The 23,931-nt window shown below is 34.1% G+C and overlaps 1 pseudogene; it reads right to left on the bottom strand.

The window, feature by feature from the left end:
* Positions 1-23,397, bottom strand: part of LOC149540944 (uncharacterized) — a 43,487-nt pseudogene extending 20,090 nt beyond the window's left edge.
* Between the last annotated feature and the right edge of the window lie 534 nt (positions 23,398-23,931).

Genomic DNA, 23,931 nt, shown 5'->3' with positions numbered 1-23,931 from the left:
AGAAAATAAAATCAACATGTTGATCCTATGACTAATGCAACATCCTTATTACTTTAGAGGAAGGTGTGTTAGATTTTCAATTTAAAATTTATACCTTTTTGAATCTTGTGATTTCACATGATGCCATATTAGATTTATCTTGTTTTAATTTGCATCTAGATGAGTGTTATTCACATATTTATCAATATATTAAAGATGGGTCACTGCAACAACTATGAGTTCTAGGAGTAGGATCTGAAAGCTTGTAGCTCATTATATCATTCTTGTTGATATTATTTACAAGGGTTCCTATTATGGTCTTCTACTTAGATGCCTTAATAAAGATGAAATCCTTGTAACTTTGCAAGAAGCTCACGATGGATCATGCAGGGGGCATTTTGGTGGGAGGTCATTAGTTAACAAACTCCTTCACTTGGGATACTATTAGAAAATTATGGAACAATACTCATTCACTTTCATCAAGAAGTGTCTCAATGTCAACATCTTAACAATCTAATTCATTCTCCTACGTATACCTTGCGATCTCAAGTTCCACCATGACCTTTTAGTGTGTGGGGTTTTGATTTTGTTGGTAAGCTTTCTCCTTCCTCTTCTCAAGGGCATACACATACATTCTTACAATTAGAAATTACTTTGTTAAGTGGGTAGAAGTCATTCCTCTTCATTCTACTACAATGGAAATTATTTATGATTTCATTCTTCAAAATATCATTGCTAGATTTGGTACTCCTATGGCTACTATTTTTGCTAATGGAACTCAATTTAAAAATAAGGAAGTTAAAGACTTTTTGGAGAAATACCATATTCACCATCGCTTTTCTTCTCCTTAATTTTGTTAGTCTAATAGACAAGATGAAGATTCTAATAAGGTTATTGAACAAATTATTTAGAAGATAATTAATAAACATGCTACAGATTGGCACACTTAATTAGTATATTCTTTATGGGCTTATAGAACTAGTGTTCAAATTGCAACTGTAACATGTCCTTCTAATTTAGTTCATGGAACAGATGTGATTATGTCTTTAGAATTAGAAACTCTTTCTTTGAGAGTTTCTTTCAAGGGTATAATTAACAAAGACACTTTTCAAGACCAAGGTTTACAAGAGATTAAAATGTAAGATGAACAATGGATCAACACTTTGGAACACATCATGACTTACCATAAAACTATCAACAATAGGAATAGTGGTAAACTAACTAAACACTCATTTTTGGTAGGTGATTTAGTTCTTTATGAGAATCAGAGGAGTGTAAACACCTTACCTGGTGAAAAAGGAAAGTTTAGTCCTAACAAGTTAGGTCCTTTTGTTGTTACATAAGTATATGGATATAATGCATATAAAATTACTGATATGAATGTTATGTCTTTTAAGGGACCTATTAATATTTTGCATTTACGTTGCTATTATGCTTAATCGTTCATTTTTCATATAACATGCTTACATTTTTCCTTTTTTAATATCTTTTTGAAAGTTATTTTAAATGTTATGTACATTTTATATCCCTATGTTGGAATTCTTTAGGATTATTGAGAGGCGGGGTGGGGGTGAATCAATTATCCAAGGTCCAAATGTACACATAAAACTTTTCACAACTTAGTGAACCCATATCCATAAAACATTTTCATCATGCATGCATCCATTAGATTATGCAATCACTCAAACTTGTAGGTTATTGTCAAATCAATTTGCAGAAATGTAAACATGAAACATAACAGATTCAATAATACATTTGACACAATGATTTAACATGGACGCCCAATTTGGAAAAATCCACTAGTAACATGCTACTCATTCTCAATCTTCTAAAGTGATACCCTATGAAAGGCCAACTCTATTAAAGGTTACAATGTACATTGTTAAATTTGTGACCTGATTAAAGGATTTCAATCACCCCATTAGGAGTGAGCCTTGTTAAGGGATTTTAGATCATTTGCTCGAAATGTCACCTGGTTAAAGGATTCATAAATGATCATTAGGTCAACCTTAATCCAAAGGATTTACCCTAGACTAATACACTAATTAGAGAGTAATAGTAAGGCTTGATCTGATAACAACTTACAACACACTTGTAGATTACAGATCTTTGTTTCTATCCTCCATTTCGCTTGACTTTCATACACTTCAACTCTGATAGCTTGTTCACCCTTCAAGCATCCATACCCTTAAGCCTTCTTTCTTTTCTTGCCAATGAAATCTCTTCTCTTAGGTGACTGAATGAAGCAATACCCTAAAATCCTTTTCTTCCTTAGGTTCTTGCACATGACAACCCTTGCTTTTGACCAGACATCTCTATAAATAGATAATTAAGATATTTTGCCATTCATCCTCCATCATCCATTTTAGGGTTAGGTTAGATTAGGTAGGATTCAATGAATTTAACCCTCATTTTATTTCATTTCCTTCTACAAACATCTCCTTTAATTCTCTTTGAATTTTCCCTTAAAATGGTTCACCATGAATTTTTGTGCCACCATCTCATCAATCTTATCTTCCACACAGTTCACACAATCCAATAAATCAAACTTGTTAGCTTAGATTCATCGAATTCTTAATCTTTCTCATAATGCTGGCAGTCGGCATTAACTGGCTTCTGATGCTCAACATATACTATGTTGCCTAGCATCCATTGTCAAAACACTCAACACAAACTAGAGTTTACTGGTGCTTGGCATTAACTAAACTTTACTTGACTTACATTGTTTCACTTGGCTTACACTGAAATTGACTTTGCTCGGCTCCAACTAATTTTTTTCTTGGCTTGCACTAACTTTTCTCAGCACCTATTGTCCACTTGGTCAAGCTTGGCAGATAAACTTTGTTTAACTTGTTCTTCTAGACTTACTCAGTGTAATCCAAACTTTTCATCCTTACGTATATTATCAATGCACTATAATATCACTGTTTGAATTGATTCTTGTACTCCTTTTCATATCATAACTCAACCTTTCCTCTAGGTGTTATTGTTACCTCATTTGATCAAATATTCTTCATCAATCAAATAAATGATAGTACTTAAATCATATAAGCAATTATCTTAGTAGCAAGTGGCAGGTTTGACATCAGTGACAAAACAATGATTGAAACACATTTATCATACTTATATAAATTTGTTTTCAACACCCTTATCATCACATTTTCATGTTTCTTTCTTTTTATGTAATTAATTATGCAAATAACATTAATTATAGGGAGAAATAGTAAAGCTTGTAATGTGAAAATCATATATATATATATCATCATCATCATCATCATGACAAAACTATTTTGGTATACATGGTAAGCACTAGATATAAAATGTGACCTATATCAAAATAGTATAGTCAACTCTCATCCATGGGATTGCAAGATCCAAATCTCTTTGATCTATGATGTGATGATGAAGTCACTCTCTTGGTAGTCAACACATATGACTCCTAGAAGTACTCTTTGATTGACTATAAGATTTGTATCGATATGCATGAAGCTCCTGTAGCTTGTGACCCTACTGATCCAATATCTCTCTCATCAACTGTAGCCCTACTAATACTGGTGTGAAGATGTCTAGGTATCCCTTGGGCTCTCGTCTCCTCACATAATGGACATAGGAAGTGAAAGGAATCCTTGTTTCTATAGCCATATTTGTCTAGATATCCCTCACAAATGATATCTACTCCTTTGTACTAGTTGCACATGCCACATTATATTAGTTACATATCATATACCATTATTCAGTTATTCATCATATATCACTTTCATATTTGGATCTTTCTCTTGGAACCTGGGAGCTATATCTTGAAGATGGGTAGTTGGTGGTAGTCTACTAGAATTTCCATGCTCTACCTATCTAGTCTTGGGTGGGAGCATCTTAGTTTGAGCTTTTTGTGTACAAGATCATAGTGTACTAGATGGTATAGGAGATGGTGACCTCTCCTATGTTCTCCTACCCACTATTGGCATATCATACCCACCCTCTTCCTCCATCACATCTCCATTTTGTGGAGTCTCATCATCATCATCACCATCATCATCACCATCATCAATCTCCTCCTCTACTCATGTCACTCTATAATATGGCCTTGGATCACCTATAGGGTAGTTACATGGCAACATAAACCTGACATCCTAAGTATCATAGATAGTTTCTAGATACTCTTACAAACTCTAATGTAGGGAGGCCCTCTATTTCATCATGACTCTCGATATTTGTCCAGTCTATAACTTTAATTTCCAATCAAGATATGGTCTTGGGGTTCTCCTTGTCTCTTATCTTGTGTGAATATCAAGGTATAGATGGTGGAGGACCTTGGTGAAGGCTGAACTACCACATCATGTTGTCATAATAATAGGGCACCACTATGAACTCATGCATTCCCTCTTAAGACCCTTTTTCTCTACACCTATCTCACTTGCACCGTTGATTTTGGCCAAGCTATCATGTGACAATTGTAAGGAAACTTGGCAACAAAGAATATAATTGTTTCCACATAACCAATAATAGATCTGAAATAAACATGGAATTAAAATCCATATGCAAGAGAATAGACAACATACCCACAAAATGTGACACAAGATATACCCTGGAAAACCCTCATTGAGGGAAAAACCCAGCCTCCAAAAGCATCCATCACCATGTATTATTCAGCAAAAATACCATTGCCATACAACCATGGAAGCCTTCATGGCCATAGCCACAACCGAGCAAACTATGTGAACAAGCATGAATCCACACATCCCATGCCATGCTTTCAACCTTCACAAATGCTCCCTTGGCTAACCTGTCAAGCCTTGTCCTGCTCGACTCTTGCCTTTTGTCTTCTCCTTGTCACTCTCACTCTACAACAACTACCCTTGTGGTTTCTTATATAGTAGCAAGTCCCACAAAACCACTAAGTGGTATTACATAAATCATGTGCTAAAACCATGTGCTACCTAACCCACTGACCCCACATTTAATATTGGGCATTTAATTCTTTTTCCCAATATTAAATAATTACATGAAATATTTTCACAATGTTACAATATAACTCATCAAGAATATTCCATGGGAACCTTTACATATTGCACGTCCATTTAGGTGCAACATTACATAATAAAATAATAAAATAATAAAATAACAATATTATGCAATGTGTGCAACACCCATTATCTCAACAATCTTCCACTTGTTGTATACATTGCATAGGGTCAATCCGTAGCCACATAAATGAACAAGGGAACAATCCCTCCCAGCACATCCACCATCATGGATCAAAATACACCAAGTGCTCCATCCTAGTACCCGCAACAAAATAAAAGTATCCAGCATCTCGAACATGAATGATCTCACCTCCTATTATGCCACTCTCACTGGACATACATAGAAGCCATCCAAAGAGAAAGCCACGCAACCTGTCGCATTAGAAGATCATAAAATCCTGTACCAACTGAAAATTCTGAGCACCAAAAAAAATTTGATCCAAAGGTAATCACATGTATCCGTAGTTGTCAAAATATCCATAGCTGAAATAGCGCCCACAGCAAGTGCCAAACCCATCCAACTATCCATATCTCAAAGGTATAACAAGTGAATCTTATATCACCGACATATCCAATCTATAACTTGCAATCACAAGCCTCAAGAACAATACCTGCCACATATATACCAAGAAGCTCCCACTGCAAAAGATAATGTCAAATCTATAACCAATCCACTCACAACATCTCAAAGAAGTGAATCCATGTAGTATCAAGGACATCCACAATACATAAACTAATATCCTGCAAGAACAACTCTCATAACAAGTCTCCAATGCTCTCCCAAGTTTACCACAACCAACAGAGGAAAGAGATAAAGGAATAACCATGTCATCTCTCACATGACATACATGAGCACAAACCAGTGATCACAATCTCTAACCAATATCAAATCCAATGTAAGAAAAACTAAACATCTAGGAAGATAACCAAGACTGGATAAACCATGCAAATCATAACTTGTATCATGTCCTTCTACACACACCTCTAGATGTAAACCGTGCAAGTATGATCTCCTCCATAAAACCCCAACAAGAAGCCTCAACACACCCAAACCATACCATATAAATAATCATGGATGTAAGCCTCTCACAAGAAGATCAAACTCAATAAACCATTCCTAAACCAAGGAATAACCATTCCTAATCCAAGGAAAATGCCCAATATAAAACCATCTCCCAAACTCAACCAGCATAACAACATATGCACATGGAGATAACCAATGCTAAACCATCTCTCAAATGAACCCTCCAGAGCTAACTCATGTACCATAGCTCAAGATCCATATCCATGAAAGACAAGCATAAATATAATGCAACTGAGAGAAACAATGGGCTATACCTCTCAAGTAGCAAACCACCGAGTAGACCAAGAGTGGGGAATGAGAATGCTCATCAAGATACCCAAGTCTCCAACCAAGACTCATCTAAGAAAAATCTCCTCTCAAGTCCATATCAAGTGACTTCCCCTCAGACTTCCTGCTAAAACCATCAACCATCCCAACAAATACTTCTCTAATCCAAGAGAAATCAGCGTCACCACTGTCTCTAAGTATCCATGAGCACCTGTAACCAATCAATCCATGCCAACTCCAAATGAAACATAACAATATCATGAAGTATCCAGCTTATGATCAGTGTACTCAATACCAAGAAACTAAACCAAGATCAATGTCAAAGTTCCAACCATGGCCTCAGGAACATAAACATGACAACATGATCTTACCATCTTAACTAAAGAGATAACATGCTCCATAAGAACACACCATAACATGTCACAACTCTAAACGCGTATCAAGAGTATACCATGACATAATAATGAAACCATCCTCATACCAAGGATAACATGCCAAATAAAAGCATAAACCACACCTTTGCCAAGAACCCTGTGAGTCCTCAAAATGCAACCATCTCCACACACCATGAAGAAAACCATCTCCACATACCAGGAAGAACCATCTCCACACACCATGAAGATAACCCTTGTGGCTGCTTATATAGTAGCAAGTCCCACAAAACCACCAAGTGGTATTACATAAACCATGTGCTAAAACCATGTGCTACCTAACCCACTGACCCCACATTTAATATTGGGCATTTAATTCTTTTCTCCAATATTAAATAATTACATGAAATATTTTCACAATGTTACAATATAACTCATCAAGAATATTCCATGGAAATCTTTACATGTTGCACGTCCATCTAGGTGCAACATTACATAATAAAATAACAATATTATGCAATATGTGCAACACCCATTATCTCAACAACAATAGCTTCTCATTGTGACATTAGTAGACTATAGTTAGTCAAACTTGATCCTCCAATATAGAATATCTCCAAAATACTAGGTATGACTCAATGTATATGAATATACTCTCTTTGACTCAGTTGGTATGTTTGTCACACATCTTGATGGCCTCATGCATGAGTAATGCTCAAAGGCCCACAACTGTAGGAGTGTGCATGTAGTAAGGCTATATTACTAGTATCTCACAAATTTTTCTAGCTCATATTACAAATGTGCTAGCAACTATATGTCTAACTATATGTGTTAGAGTAGTTGGGAACAATGTACCTTTGTACAAGGATGACTTTAAGAAACTGCCTCACCAGAAAATTTATAAAATGTTGGCAAATCCTTTTTTTTTTTTTGAAGGAAAAAAAATAAATTCCCTTGGCAATTTTTTGTCCAACATACCAACACTTTTAACTTTATTGGTTGTTTTCTTCCAGAGTGAATTTTTTCATAAAATCAATGCAATTAATTCATTTTTTTGGGTGAAGTACATAAATTATGAAGCAATTTTTTCCCCTTGAATGGAAAGAATATATAATTTATGAGATGATGTTTTCCCATTTTATGGATAAAACACACAATGCACAAGGCATTTTTCCCCTTAGCTAGAAAGGTTACATAATTAGTGAGGTGATTTGGTTTCTTTTAAAGAAAAAAAATGTAATGCATTGGTGAATGTTGTATAACTTCTTTTGAAGCATGTGAAACATGACAATTAATTTCCTTTTGGCATTAAATGCATGCTTTATAAAACCAAATTGTTTGATGCAGAGCATCTTTCAAATCAACCAAATAATAGGATCCATGTTGATCCCTTCAAAATCCATTAAATAAACTCCATAATTAGAGGCATCTTACAAGGTAGAACAAAACATTTTCCAACACAAAAATATCAACCTTCCTCCATTCACATATCCTGATTTCTATATCAGATTATATTTTTCATAACTTTCAATCTATAATATTTATTTCCAAACCCTTTAGATTAATTGTTAAAAATTAGGTATATTCAAACATATTCAAATATGGTACCCATCCAATAAACCAATTACAAGTTATGGTCTTTGTATCAAGACCCATTTTCTCTGTCATAAACCAGAACCAAAACTGGTAACCCTGCCTAGGGCATCAAATATCTTTCACAAAAAAAATTTAAATAATCTCAAACCAATTCCACATTATCCATCTATGATTCTAGTTTCCAAATCTGTAAGCCATTTATTTTTCCCATTCATATATAATTTTTCAAGCACAAATCCCTGCCTTCATCTTGAATGGATATCTTTAAAAATAAGTTTCCACTAAAATGCTCATAACTTTCACAAATTAAAATTAAAATGATCCAAACCAGTTGGAAATGAAATTTAATTCACATATCTTTCCAATGAATATTATTATATGTCCTGAATCTCCAAAATTTGTCCGTAACACATGCTGCAACATGAATGTATTCAGAAAATCTTAAATCTGCAAATACCCATTATCACCAAAATGCCCATAACTTATTCATTTCTTCATAAAATAAATTCAAACCAAAGCAAAAAGAAATATTATTCACTTCTCTATCCAAATATACAAATTTTACATGGTTTCTAGGCTGTACATGTCCGTACAAGACCTAGAACCAACACTAAAACTGAAAACCAATCAAAATAACAACTCAGAATATTACCAAATTTGTTTCAAAATGTATCTATTCCTTTCATTAATGCTTTGGTTTGACCTTAAATATATTTTTATAGATTTTTTAGTTGGTTATAACTTCCAAACCACCCGTTAAACTAACCCTTCACATTCTTTTGACCCTTTTGCATTCTTGACAACGTTTTATGCATTTTTACATTTCAACTTTCATACAAACCCAACCTAGACCAACATTATGACTCAAATGACTTTAGATGGATGTCAATAGATCCATTCACCAATTAAATAAACATTTTAACATTATTTATAATATTAAGACCTCCTTTGACAACTTATTACAAATGGCTTCTCTAGCTTTTATATCTTTGTCTTCTTGAAATTTAGCTGCCTCTGCACAATACTCCCAACCTTGAAAAGTTTCCAAGTCCCTTGGAAACATGGAATCAATAACCTGCAAGAAAAAATATTAGATCAAAATCCTCATCTTTTCTTTTGACTCTTCACCATCATCACTGGATCGGTGCCTCCTCCACTTTCCTATCTCTTTCACTAATGACTCCCATCAATGGAGTTATGTTGGTTGCCTCTATGGTGCTTCTCATTCCTCATTCCACTCCTCCATGCTGCATCACAACCTCTTATCCCTCACCCGGGAGTCCCATCATGCCTCTATCCCCAGTCTATTGGCGACACACAAAGGACCATCCTCTCTAGCCCTGGATCATCTCCTATGATCCTTTGGTAGACCTCTCCTATCCACCCATTGCAGCTAAGTGAACCAGCACCATTCTGCAACAACAAACCTCAAAACAAGAATCCAAAATAACCCAACACTGCCTGGTGTAGATCATCTTCCATCTACACGCTCAGAATCTTCTGAGCTCTGATACCAATCTGCTGTAGAGCATCTTTCAAATCAACCAAATAATAGGATCCATGCCGATCCCTTCAAAATCCATTAAATAAACTCCATAATTAGAGGCATCTTACAAGGTAGAACAAAACATTTTCCAACACAAAAATATCAACCTTCCTCCATTCACATATCCTGATTTCTATATCAGATTTCATTTTTCATAACTTTCAATCTATAATATTTCTTTCCAAACCCTTTGGATTAATTGTTACAAACTAGGTATAGTCAAACATATTCAAAGATGGTACCCATACAATAAACCAATTACAAGTTATGGTCTTTGTATCAAGACCCATTTTCTCTGTCATAAACCAGAACCAAAACTGGTAACCCTGCCTAGGGCATCAAATATCTTTCACAAAAAAAATTTAAATAATCTCAAACCAATTTCACATTATCCATATATGATTCTAGTTTTCAAATCTGTAAGCCATTTATTTTTCCCATTCATATATAATTTTTCAAGCACAAATCCCTGCCTTCATCTTGAATGGATATCTTTAAAAACAAGTTTCCACTAAAATGCTCATAACTTTCACAAATTTAAATTAAACTGATCCAAACTAGTTGGAAATGAAATTTAGTTCACATATCTTTCCAATGAATATTATTAGAGGTCCTGAGTCTCCAAAATTTGTCCGTAACACATGCTGCAACATGACTGTATTCAGGAAATCTTAAATCTGCAAATACCCATTATCACCAAAATGCCCATAACTTATTAATTTCTTCATAAAATAAATTCAAACCAAAGAAAAAAAAAAATTTATTCACTGATCTATCCAAATATACAAATTTTACATGGTTTCCAGTCTGTACATGTCCGTACAAGACCTGGAACCAACACTAAAACTGAAAACCAATCAAAATAACAACTCAGAATATTACCAAATTTGTTTCAAAATGTATCTATTCCTTTCATTAATGCTTTGGTTCGACCTTACATCCATTTTTATAGATTTTTTAGTTGGTTATAACTTTCAAACCACCCTTTAAATTAACCCTTCACATTCTTTTGACCCTTTTGCATTCTTGACAATGTTTTATGCATTTTATGCATTTTTACATTTCAACTTTCATACAAACCCAACCTAGACCAACATTATGACTCAAATGACTTTAGATGGATGTCAATATATCCATTCACCAATTAAATAAAAATTTTTACATTATTTATCATATTAAGACCTTCTTTGACAACTTATTACAAATGACTTCTCTAGCTTTTATATCTTTGTCTTCTTGAAATTTAGGTGCCTCTGCACTATTGTTGATGAAAATGAGAATGTGTACTTAGAGTACAAGGTTTTCTCTAGATTATATATGAATGATGGAAGTTTTATTTCAAGTCAAATGCTTGGAGCAAAACCTCGATCTAATTTTAAAGTTAAATATATTTAAGCTTTCATTTTTAAAAGTTTTGCATTTGTAATGAAGTTAATATCTTTAATAATTATTATTATTATAGAAAATTACATTAATAATAATAATAATACAAACATCAAACACAAAATTACATTAATAATAATATTAATGCAAACATCAATTAATGTTTTTGCTTATGAAGTTTAATGCTATAAAAAGGGAACATTCATTGCGATCTGTTTGATAAAAAAAAAATCAAAGGCTCAAATTGTATTTCAGATGAAATTTCGGAGTAAGGATTCATTTTTTTACTTGTTCCCTGCAAGGAAGACACATGCCAATTATAATATTATATTATAATGTTATGATATTATAGATTAGTGACGTCTCATGCCTAATATTTTAATATTAAAATATTATATTATATTAAAATATTCTAATTATAATATAATATAATATATATTTTACATAAAAAAAGGTCTCACGACCCATAATTAAATAAAAATAGCTAAAATATTTACATAGGAATGTAGGCCAGATGGAAATCTCAACCCATAAAGAAATGAGGGAGAAATCAGCAAGACACTAAACCGCAAAAAACCTTCCATAACCATGAAAAGCACCACTAAAATCCCATACCAGAATTAAAACAGGGAAATGGAAACCATTACAAATATTGCATAACCAAGAAGATAGAAAAAAGTATAAACCCATAAAACCCCTAAGAGTCTGTTTGGTTCGTGGAATTTAAAAAACTTGAATTTCTACAAACCTTGGTTTAGCCAAATCAAGGTTTTGCATATCTTCATTCCAATTTTTGGGATTTTACTGAAACTTTTTGTTTCACTCGAAAGATGCATGTGAAGTGTGTAAGCTTGGAGTTGAAGGAAAATTTCAAAAAGTAGTCCAATCTATTGTTTTTACACTCCTTAAAAAATAAAACCAGGTTTTGATTTTCAATTCCTACTTGCTAGTAGGAAATTGGGAAACCTAGTTTTGAGGCAAAATTGGAAGTCACGTATGCTAATTCCATTTTGCAAATTTTGAAACAAATGCACAAATTTTCAAATCCCAATTTTGAAAAAGCCAATTCCTATCATTTTCCACGAACCAAATAGACCCTTAAAATATTATATAGTTTCATCCTTTATAATTATTATTTTTAATTTTATAAATAATTTATATGATAGATAAGTGGACATGATCAATTATAGCATTTTAAAATTGAACATCATAGATATTGAGAAATATTTAATTGTTTCTGAATCTATGTTTGGTTCGTCTCCCTACCATAGGAGTTAAAATACATTCTAGACTATTTTAAAATTGCATCCATAGAGTTGATTTGTCGCATCTTGATTACTAAATTGTCTATAATTGAAGTGCATAGAATTTTATAATGTTGTACATTTTAAACTTATAATACTAACTCTATCACCCTTCGGCACTAGTCTTTATATTTTTCATAATTCATAATTCCATTAGTATGACCTTATCTGTAGCATATCTTAGCAGAATATATTGTTCAACTATGAAGTAGCCAACTCTGAAATAAGTGAAAGTTGGAAACTGCAAAAAGATAGCACCAAATTATTTACCCCTATTCCAAGCTTCATCTAACACTCGCTTGATTACCAGATGTTTATCAAACAAACATCAAAAATATCCAAAAAAATGCATCTTGGACTCTCCTATAGTTATACTTGTTGTTTACCAAGGTGATTTGATCATAGTCCTAGATGGGAACTTGTAATCGATCCCCTTTGGTACAAAGACCCGAGAAAGATCCCATAGATGTAGCTATGTAAAAAAAGTAGGAGTTCATGTAAAATGGCATTGAGGTTCTCAAATTAAGCAATTGCTCACAAACAGTAGTATTGATAAGCTCACCCCAGAAGAAAGGTTCTTCATTGTCGAAGATCTAAAAGATGAATTTGTACATCCATGGCTCAAAATCACTAGAATCCTTGAGACCACATATTCTACTTAGGAGAGTAATCAAGTTTTTTCATTCTGGCTTAAAACTAGATCTGTGAAGGGTTTTAGGTCATCTTGAGAAATTATTTCTTTTAGAATCTAGCTAGTAGGAATTTATATATTTTTGATAATTTGTTTTATTATCATTCCATATCTCTCATGACATTTCTTTTTCCAGATCCACACATTCTCCACTCTAAGGTACCTTGAAGATTTGTTCAATAACCTTAGGATCAAGGCTAATGATAACCTCCCCATCTACATCTTTGATAGCCTTGGACTTTGGGCTGAAACACATTGCAGATCCCAAAACAAACTCTAGTTCTAGGGCAGCCATAGGGGAAGTAGACACCATGTGAATATTGCTCTTCTTAATACAGCTTATCTCTCAATTTTTAGGGTCTTCAATCCTTTGCAAGAAATCAGCCATGTCGACATGCCCAATCTTTGTGTCAAAAACATTATCTAGAGGTGATAGAACTTGAGATACAATCACATGAGCTAACTCTTTGTCATATTGGTACTTCATCTTTCCTTTGAATTTCAAGGATGAGGGCATATCTTGTGCTAAACCATGAAAATTCCAAAATGTGAGCACATCATCAAAGGATATTGATTCCATAAAGACGTTGATTCTAGATCAGCAACAAAGGATCTATGGAGGGCAAAATGCATGGAGTCTAAATCAAATACTCAAAGATCCTATGTAATGACCATGAATGAAATGGTAGATAGATGCAAAGGCTGAAATGTGATTTCAATAGATGAAAGCATGTGGGAAAAGGATGAGTCCTTACATAAATGCTTTGAGAAATGGAAGTTAGGCACATGGAAATGCGTGCAAATGATGACTTTTGACTTTTAAAGAGTGATTTTTAGCCAAAATCAGGTTCTCTGCATGCAATTACATGTAAAGTGATTTACCTGTAATCATGACTTGATGTAAACATGCAATTGGATTTTGATAATGGAAATATGTGTAAGTGAGAATGGAGAATGAGATGCAATGTGCTATAGCATGTAATGATCATTGTGAAATGAAATGATGCACTTGCATGAAAAGGTGAAAAATGGAATGAAGTGAAATTCACTTAAGTTCTTGGGAAAGAACTTGCAACCTCTTTAAAAAGAAGAAAAACGAAAAAGCAAGAAAGCAACCAACAAAAGAAATAAAAAAAAAACACATACCTTTGGTCTTCAAATTAGGTTCTCTTATTGCATTTGCATATGTTTCCAAGGAAAATTGCACTTTTCAATAGAGATTGCATATTTAAAATACTTCAAACTTGGTCTGAGCGCAAAATCGCACTCTACAAGGGAATTTGCATATTTTAAATAACATGAGACTTGGCTCTTCATGCAAATTGCACTCTAGGAGCGCATCTGCATACTTTAAATAGTGTGAGACTGATCTCTAGATGCAAATCACATTCTATGATGAGCAAGACATTTTTTAAAAACTTGTCAAAATAAAGCCTATTAGTGCAAAATCGCACTCTCCAAGGGTCACTGCATGTTTTAAAAAGGCTCCAAGATTCAAATCGCATTGTAGGAGACTCATTGCACATTTTAAAATACATGTATTTACATGTTTAAGCATTTTAAAATATTTTTTTTAGTTCAAAATCATGGTCTCTAGAGGCATTTACGTATTTAAATGTAAAGAGGTTGAAAAACATGCAATTGCACAACTTAAATGATCAATTAAGCACGTCTAATTGATTTTTGAGGAGTATCACTTAATTGGGTCAAAAATAATATTTACACTATACATTTAATATATCACATGCAAATATCATTTCAAAAAGTAATGTTCAACTTAAATGTTTCAAATAAAACATTAAGTTACTCAAAAATAAATCAAACTATATAGTTAATAAAGTCACTCAAGTGAAAAATAAAAAAGCAACTCAACTTAAAAATATAACATAATGTGCTCTATAGTTACTTTAAGTGATAAAAGTAAATGATAAAGTAACTTGTAAACATAACATAAAGTGATTTTATGTTATATTTTTTAAAAAGTGAATGTCAACATTAAAATATAACATGACATTTTAAATAATGCAATTACACTTGGAGAGTCCACTTTTTGGGCACTAAAATGATCATATCTATTGATTGGCATCTCCAATATAGCCCTAAGATAGATTGAATCGAAGGGAAAACCGAAAGCAATGATTTTAGCATAACCAAAAGACCAAAAGATAACAAACACACTCAAAAACTTGAAAAAGGACATTGAAGGCTTACAAAATCAAGCATAGGCTCAACAAACTGAAAAATTAAAAAGACTTAATGAAAGCCTTCAATAAAAGGATTCATTATATCATCGATTGATTAATCAATTTTATCCAAATAAATAATAAACTAACTCAAAAAAAATGCGAAACTAAGTTGAAAAAGATTTGTATTGTTGCCTAATTTTGTGGTGACAAAATACAAGACAAATATTTCCTTGCAAAAGTTGATGCTAAAGCTACCAAGAATATGACATGAATCAAGCGAAGTCATATTCACCTATTGTCCACTTTCTCCTTCGTAGCTCATGAGCTAGAATTATTTCTCTCATGTGCAAGACACTTTGATGCACCCGCTCGAACCATCAAGATCAGGATCATAATACCATCATTAGTCTTGATCTTGAGACTATTGATGTATTTTTTATGTTCCTCACACTCCAATTGTTACAACCATCACAAGACAAAAGGCTTTGGAGCAGTAGAACAAGGATACCTCCTATTGTACCAAGTTTGTCAATGACAATTGGTTGGTCATTAAGAGGCCAAATCCTGTTAGATGGCCCATAAAGAGCATGGGTCGATGTGATTTCAAGAAATAAATTAATGACCTCATCATGTTACTTAGTCGCTTAATAGGGCTCAAGGATTCAAACACCTTTGAACCTTGGATGTACAAGTGTATCTAACTCATAATAAGATCAAAAAAGAATGTGTTTTGGGTTGGATTAGTGCATGATTCAATTTTTGAATAGTTGGTATACATGTTATCTACTAGTGTATTCAACATGAAGTCCTACATTGTGTATATTGCTACTACCTTGGGTACATTTTAAGGTTTGTCAACAAAAAATGACAAGTCTATAGTGCATGTATGGGAATACTATGATCAGTTGCCTTTGAAGCAAAGTCAAATATATTTTCAAAGAGATCAGGATGCCTTCTTTGGGCATTTCATGTGCTTATTTGATAAAGAACTCCCAAATAGGAGAGTCTCTAATGAAGTGTGGAACAAAGTAAATGAGTATGGTTGTATGTTTCTACAGTTTCTCAACTTCACATATCTGTAAGTTGGATGTTTCAAGTGAAATCCATACTCTTTGCCAAGGTACCCTATAGATAAAATTATACTCATGGAATTGGCATGACAACTCATGGAGGTATAGGCTTATCAATCTAGTTTGCACTAGCTAGGAGTGGGGATTTCATCATGTAACCCATTGAAGATTGGTGGATACTCATTGGATACTATGCCTAAAGAAAAGAATGTGGAATGTGAACTTCAAAGGATCACATTGAAGAGATTCACAACTAGGAGTTGCTTTGGCTAAAGAGGATTACATGACAAGATGAGGAAGAAATTCCTATACATACATCGTCTAGAAGATCTCTAGATTGATGTATGTACCAAGGTAGATATACGACACATGGAATACACTCGATTGATTGTAAAGTAGATTGTGGATTTCAACTTGGCACCAATCCCTCCTAGATCTGAGGATGATGATCAAATCTTAGATCTCGAATATGTTAAGCATAATGAAGAGCAGTTACCCATCCTTCCTCCTACATGGTCGTGTAAGGAAAGAACCTCGATTTGGGATCGATTTTAGTCCATTATTGCTAATACCAATACTTGGATGAAAAGAAGGGGTCTCTAGTACAAAAATTTAAAGCTCGAGAAAGACTACAATCTTGCTGGTCCAATTGGGTTGAGATCCAAGATAAAATGTAAAGGTAATGATGGGACATCATCATCGACATTTGAACCTCTTGTTCAGAGTTTGCCCAAGCTATCTATCAAAGGAGGGAAGGACTCGAGAGTACTTGAGGTAAAAGGGATTGAAACTCAATCAATCCAAATTGACTCAAGTGATGATGATGCTAGGAAACCAAAAAATCCCTCACCACTGGTTTCATGTCCTCTTGAGGTTCTTGCAACAACCTCTCATCTAGATTCTACACCAACATCAGATGAATCTTATGATTCACCCCTGAGCATGGCTAAGGATGCATTCTCCACTGAGCATCCATCTCTTGAGGATCCTATGACCATAACTCTAGCATTGTCTGTATCCTTAGCTACACCTACATTGGAAATAGGTGGAGATCAATATGACTATGAGAGTCTTTGATACATATTCCTTGTCAATTCCTTCTACCATTGTTTGGTCTATGGCATTGCTTGATATGACTTTGGCTCAATTTAAGAATTTGTGACTAAAGTTACACATAGCAATCCTACTCCTATAGCCATTCAGACTAAGGTGCATGTTATACTATCATGTAGGGAAATCCAAAGTTAACTATGGTGATTACTACTCCAGTCAGCGCATCTTCTTTCAACCTTCCTCCAAGGTTGAGTGTTGTCTAAAAAAGAGAAAGAAAGAAGAAATCTCACCTGTGGAATGACAAGCAAGTGACTAGGCCAAGGCTTTTAAAGAATTAAAAATCCAAGATAGTTTCTTAGGTCATGGTTGATGAGAATCACATTAATTATGTTGAAGTAGTTGAACCACTTGAGAAGAAATCTACTGAAGACATACAGCCTATTGATTACGGAATTATAGGAGTTGAACTTGGTAAATAAACTAGGTTGAGGTATCAACAAGATGCACATGAGGTGGTCAACTTTGTAGCTCAGAAGAATGATGAACTATGGGATTAAAAGAGAAAACTCAAGGAGGAGAATGTGTGTCTCCTAGGAATCATTGAAGAAATGAAGAAATCTTCCTTAGTACTGAACCTATTCTTGATACTTGAATTGGAAGGATCAAAAGAAAGGTGCAAGTTGTAGATGAGTGGGTTGCCAATACTGAATCACATGGTTTTCAGCTCATTTGATATATCTACAAGTTGTTGAGGAAAGGAAAAGAAGTTGCTACTCAATTAAGTGATACTCAAGGGTTCGACAATTATAGTTGTGTAATGAGCCCCGATGGCTCTCAAACTATGTGTTGAAGAATTGATTTCTTTTTTTGTTTTAGGTTTTGAAATTTCTATACAACAATATAGAAGAAAAATAAAAGATATTGCAATAATAATTTCAACTCAAATATTTGGTTATTAGTTATTACATAGGGAATATACAGCTAAAAAATTTAGATACCAAGTATTTTTGTAAAATACTAACAACCCAATTGATAAAATATCCCCTATTATCTAAATCAACAATACCCAAAAAACTTAGGAGTTACAACCCATGAACTTACAAGTAAGACATGCCTTGAAACCCTTTGAAATGAAGACTAGAAATAGCAAAAGAATTCTTCAACAAATAAATGCAAGTGCAATTATGGAAAATGTTGCTCGCAAAGTGCAGATAGAAACTAACGCCCAATAGTAGATATAAATGGGTGCTCAACCAACTCCAAATTAACCAACACACAATTGCTTCTCAACAACAGTAATAATAGTATGAGAAGACGCCAAAATCCAGATTTCAAACACCATAGTATCTCCCAATCATAGTGTATACAACAATGGAGATAAAGAACAATACTCATAAAACTAATTCACAATACCTCAGTTGTGTATTACTGTGAACTTCTTAGGAACAAACCCTTATATAATGTTGTGTCATAATATAATTTTTAATTACTTTTGGCTCCCACAAATAACCTTTTCCACCATAACATAATATTTTGACACACAAGGCCACTATTTATCGTGCCCATGATTTAAAACTTTCCAACCCAGTTCCAACAAGCCATGATATTAAGGTGACCAACATACAACACCAACAAAAATAACAACCTCAGCATATTTAGATGAGTAGTAACTATGTTCCCCCAAGTTTTTAGGTTGGGGACGGCATGGGCCAGCGGGATGAGTTTTCAGGATAGCAAATTTTTTTGCCAATTTTGGGGACAAGGCGATGACAAAAGTGACATTTTTGTTTTTTTTTTAAATTTTGTGTTAAAAAATTGGAGATGGATGCAAGTCCCCAATGAAGTCCCCAGGACGGGGATGTCCCCATCCCTGTCCCCGAAATGCTGGCTTTTTTGGGGAGATGTGTCCTCAAGGAACATAGAATAATAATAATAATTCACTCATCTTCCAAAAACAACTAAAGAACCATCATAATCAAAATTTGACAACACTAGAGTAATCCTAATGACAAATGATGATGAATGAACCTGATGGGGTGACTTACTATAAATAGACACTCCCTCTAAGATTCTTGGAACCCAAACTAAAAGGCCGAAATAAAAATTGAGGGCATCACTCAACTCCTCTAACTCAATTGAGCTCATTAAAATCAATAGTTGACTTGCTATAAATAGTATGTTCCTCAAATAGAGCCAAAACACACCTTAGGCTATTAGAAAGCCCATAACCCCACAACTAAGACCCTCAAATCCCACTATCGGCTCATGAGAGTTGCGATAGTGAACTGACCAAGCCAACTATAGGAACCTGCTAAAAATGGGGGCATTACAGTCCTCCCTCCCTAATATTGCTTGTCCCCAAGCAATCCAGGAGCAAAAAAAACATCAAAGTTGACCTAGATCCCAAGGGTGGAACTATGTATTGTCCTTGTTGTATACAAGCAACTCTTGTAGCACCAACACCCAAATAACTTATATCAATGACAGAATCATCTATATCATATCCCCATTTTAAGATAGAATTTTAATAATAATTAGATAATACAATGTTATTAAATAAATAATGGTAATTAAGTTATATTAAAACTATTACTAAAATATAAAAATATAAAATTATTATTTGATCGATATTATCAATGAAAAATTATTTAGTATGATATATTGAATAATTAGAAAATAATAAAATTGCAATGAATAAATAAACAAATAAAATTAAATACAAGAGAGAATATTATAGAAAGTATCGTAACTTTCTAAAAAGAATTTAATAATAAATAATAATAAACACAAATAAGTAAGTAAATAAATAATATAACATAGAATGATCTAAATTAACTAAATCTAATGAAAAGTCAAGAGATATTTAACAAATAGACATGACTCCTTGAAATGAAGATATAAAAAGGAGAGTTTATTTTCGAGAGAGGGAAAAGGAAGAGAAGAAGATAGGAGTTCAAAAAGAAAAAATAGAAGAGGAAAGTAATATAAAGAAAATAAGGAAGTGACTTTCTGAAAAGGTATCAATGATATTGAAAGGATGTGAACTTTTGAAAGTGTCACAATTATGAATAGTTGTAGCTCTTCAAAAATGTTGTAATTATAAAGTATTGGAAGTTTTCCAAAGGATTTTAGTTATGAAGTGTTGTGACTTTTCAATAGGATTATAACCATGAAGTGGTTTGACTTTTCAAAAGATTTGTATTATGAAAGGTTGTGACTTTTGGAAGAGATGAAACCAAAAAGTATATTTTATCATTTTCTTATAATTAGAAAAGGAAAAAATTTAGAAATTAAATGTAGAGTTGAGATAATCTAGAAGGAATAATTCATTGAAGGGCCGACAAAGGATAGAACCACATGGACCAAGAAAAGAGGAGCGTAAGAAAGCTATGTTTATGGATTATATTTGTTTAATTATGTTTATGAATTTATTTATATTAATAAATCATACTTGTGGAGAATTTATGCATATACATATGTCTATGTAAAGATGGAATTCGAAATGGATAACATGCATGACTTAATAGTTAATGGTTTAAGATCAAGAGAGTCCCTTTCTAGGGAAGAGAGTGATCTTAATATGGTTATAAAATCAGAATGCTTTGTAGATGTTAACATATGCATGTGTTAAGGGCCCTCGATAGAGAATGTCTTTTCTAGGAAGGACCTTAAAGAGAGTACTTCATAGAAGACAAAGAAGTAACTGAGGATCTAAGGATCGTCAAGAGGACTATTGATCTCGATGTGGAGATGTCTTTAAGATTGGGTTAGGATAGAGGGTAGAATAGTGAAATATAATTTATTCTTGTATAAATTCTAATATTGGTTTTGTAGGTATTCTTGTCCTAGATAGTGGGGATATTACACTCTGGAAACTAACTGTAGGTGCTAATGGATGTAACAACTCATCGGAACTCAATCCAATTGAAATACCAACTCTATCAACATCTGATTCCCTAACAAACTGACACTCACACCCAACTACACTATGTAGATGATAATGACCATATGTACCTCCAACCTTTGATAAACTATCATGGGTGTGTGGATATTACAAATCATCTGACTTGTAGCTGTTGATCCCATCTGCAAAAGATGGTGCTAACCCATCCAATAATGGATGGTTTGAAACTAGAGCTAATCCACACCAATGTGAAACCAAAGTTTCTACTTGTGGTTCAAAAGAGAAGTGATGAACACTCCACATAGTGTAGTACAAATAAAAACTCCCTATCTCTATCAAGGGCTCATCAATATCAAATTACGAATCAGGAGACTAATCCCATCTCTGACCCTAAACTACAGGCTAGGTAGGATCTTGGGCAACCCTCTGAGTAAACCCAACCACAAAATCCTTGTTCAAAAACATTGTAGCCAAGGTCTCTACAATCTTCCCCACTAGTCTCCCTATAGTACGAGAGCCCCTAATGAGAGTAACCTCAGATACTTTACATGAATCCTCTTGCAAATCTAAACTTTCAAGAAAATACTCCATGAATGACTCAGTACAGTAGAAATCATATGTGGAAGCATCAACTTGCTCCCCTGCAATCCACAGTTGATCCCTCTAAAAATGTGGCACAACAAGAATCACTTTGTAGTCCTCAACTGATGCTCCAACCTCTTTTGTACCTACTGTACCCATATCCTGGGTGGATGCGACTATTATATTATCACATCCCTCATCCCCAACCATGGAAGCAAACTCACTACCAACCATAATATGCAATTGAATAGGGTCTGGGGCTAGTGTCGATTGTACTCACTCCAACTCCACAGTAACCTCATCTAACTATGATAGTAACTCCTAAAGAGCCAATTGAATACACTAAAGCAAGTCCATAATCACCTTGCGCTTCTAGTGAGCTCAACCACCTCCTCATCTTTCCCTAACAATGCCTCATAACAGGTACTACCTCACTCCATAAGGAAATCATTGTCCACGACTTATTGAAAGTAACTATGCTTAAAGATCCTAAGACTCTCTCGATGTGCATAAACCTCTATTAGGGAAAGACTACTATCATTGTGCTCATCTGACACAAGAACACCCCAACTAGATGTAGCTAGCATTTGACAGATAGCATCATAATGCTCAATAGCTGAAGAAATGTCACCATCACTCACCTTCAACTGATTGGCCACATGATGCCTCTATAGCCCCTGCCCTATGCAAGCTCTTTGTCTCGCTAATTGTATTGTGGTAGAAAACTGAATCAAAACTGCTCACCACAAGAGTGCTCACTACATGTGTGCTACTATCCTCACACACATCTGCAATCAAGGTACCACTACTTAGTACCTCAACCAAAACCTCTGAAGAAGAAGAAAAAGCCCTTGTTTTATCGCACTCCTTGCATGAGTCTACTTCCCCCTCAACAAAAAAGTCCTCGTAAATCTTGATCTTTGGACCTATTCAAAACCTCCTTAGATTCATTGCCCAATAACTAGCAAAGGGTATCATACCCAAAGCAACTCATAACACCATCCAAAAAATCATCAAAGGTGTCCATACTCTTTGTATCCACATCTTATAGATGCTCAACTAAAATCACCTAACTCTATACACATGACTCAATGTTAGGTTGTGAATCAATAATGCTAGAGCATGATCCAACACCCACTAACTCTGCTATAATACCCACATAACAAACAACACAAATAGGTGAGTTCATACATGCATCGATCCCACTTGAGGGAGAAACTATCTCTTGCAATGGAGCAGCATTACGATAACTCGCATACAAATCTCCAATAAAAATCCCCTCCTCGTGAGAGCCAAAAGTATCAGTGGTAACAATCGCATCATCTATCTCTACACTAATTGCAGCAACTTTGTAGTTCATCTAGTGAACACTTCAGCTTGCAAATGTATCAATGGTAACAATTGCATCAACTATCAAATACATCTGCAAGCTAAAGTGTTCACTAGATAAACTACAGAGCAAAGAGGAAATTTATATCAAGTAAATTCCAGAGGCAGCTAGTACATATTGAAAGATCATAATGGTTGTTGAGTACATCGATGAGTCTGATGCTGAAGTTGTGTGTAACTCACTTTAGAAATTTGCAAAGATTGTTCAGACTCTATGAACATTTCAATTTTTCATATGTTTTAAGTAGAATAGTAGTGGAAAGCTACATGTAAAGAGCATCCATGTTGCAAGTACAGTATAATATACACCTATAAAACCAACTCATGTAGTTAAGTTTCAATCCCATTAGGCATGCAACTTTGAATAAAATCAAAATAGTTAGTTAGAGATAAGTCAAGGTGGTTAAAGTTGTTCCACTTTTTCCTCCACCTCTCTCTCTTTGTTTTTCCTATATAAAGAAGAGAGTTCATTGCAAATGATCATCTTTGCTTTATAGGAGAAGGC

The sequence above is a fragment of the Cupressus sempervirens genome, chromosome 9 (assembly GCF_028749045.1).
Source record: "Cupressus sempervirens isolate cs-2001-9-10 chromosome 9, ASM2874904v1, whole genome shotgun sequence".
NCBI classification, from domain to species: domain Eukaryota; kingdom Viridiplantae; phylum Streptophyta; class Pinopsida; order Cupressales; family Cupressaceae; genus Cupressus; species Cupressus sempervirens.
The sequence above is the reverse complement of the archived record's forward strand: the minus strand, read 5'-3'. Positions and strand labels throughout refer to the sequence as shown.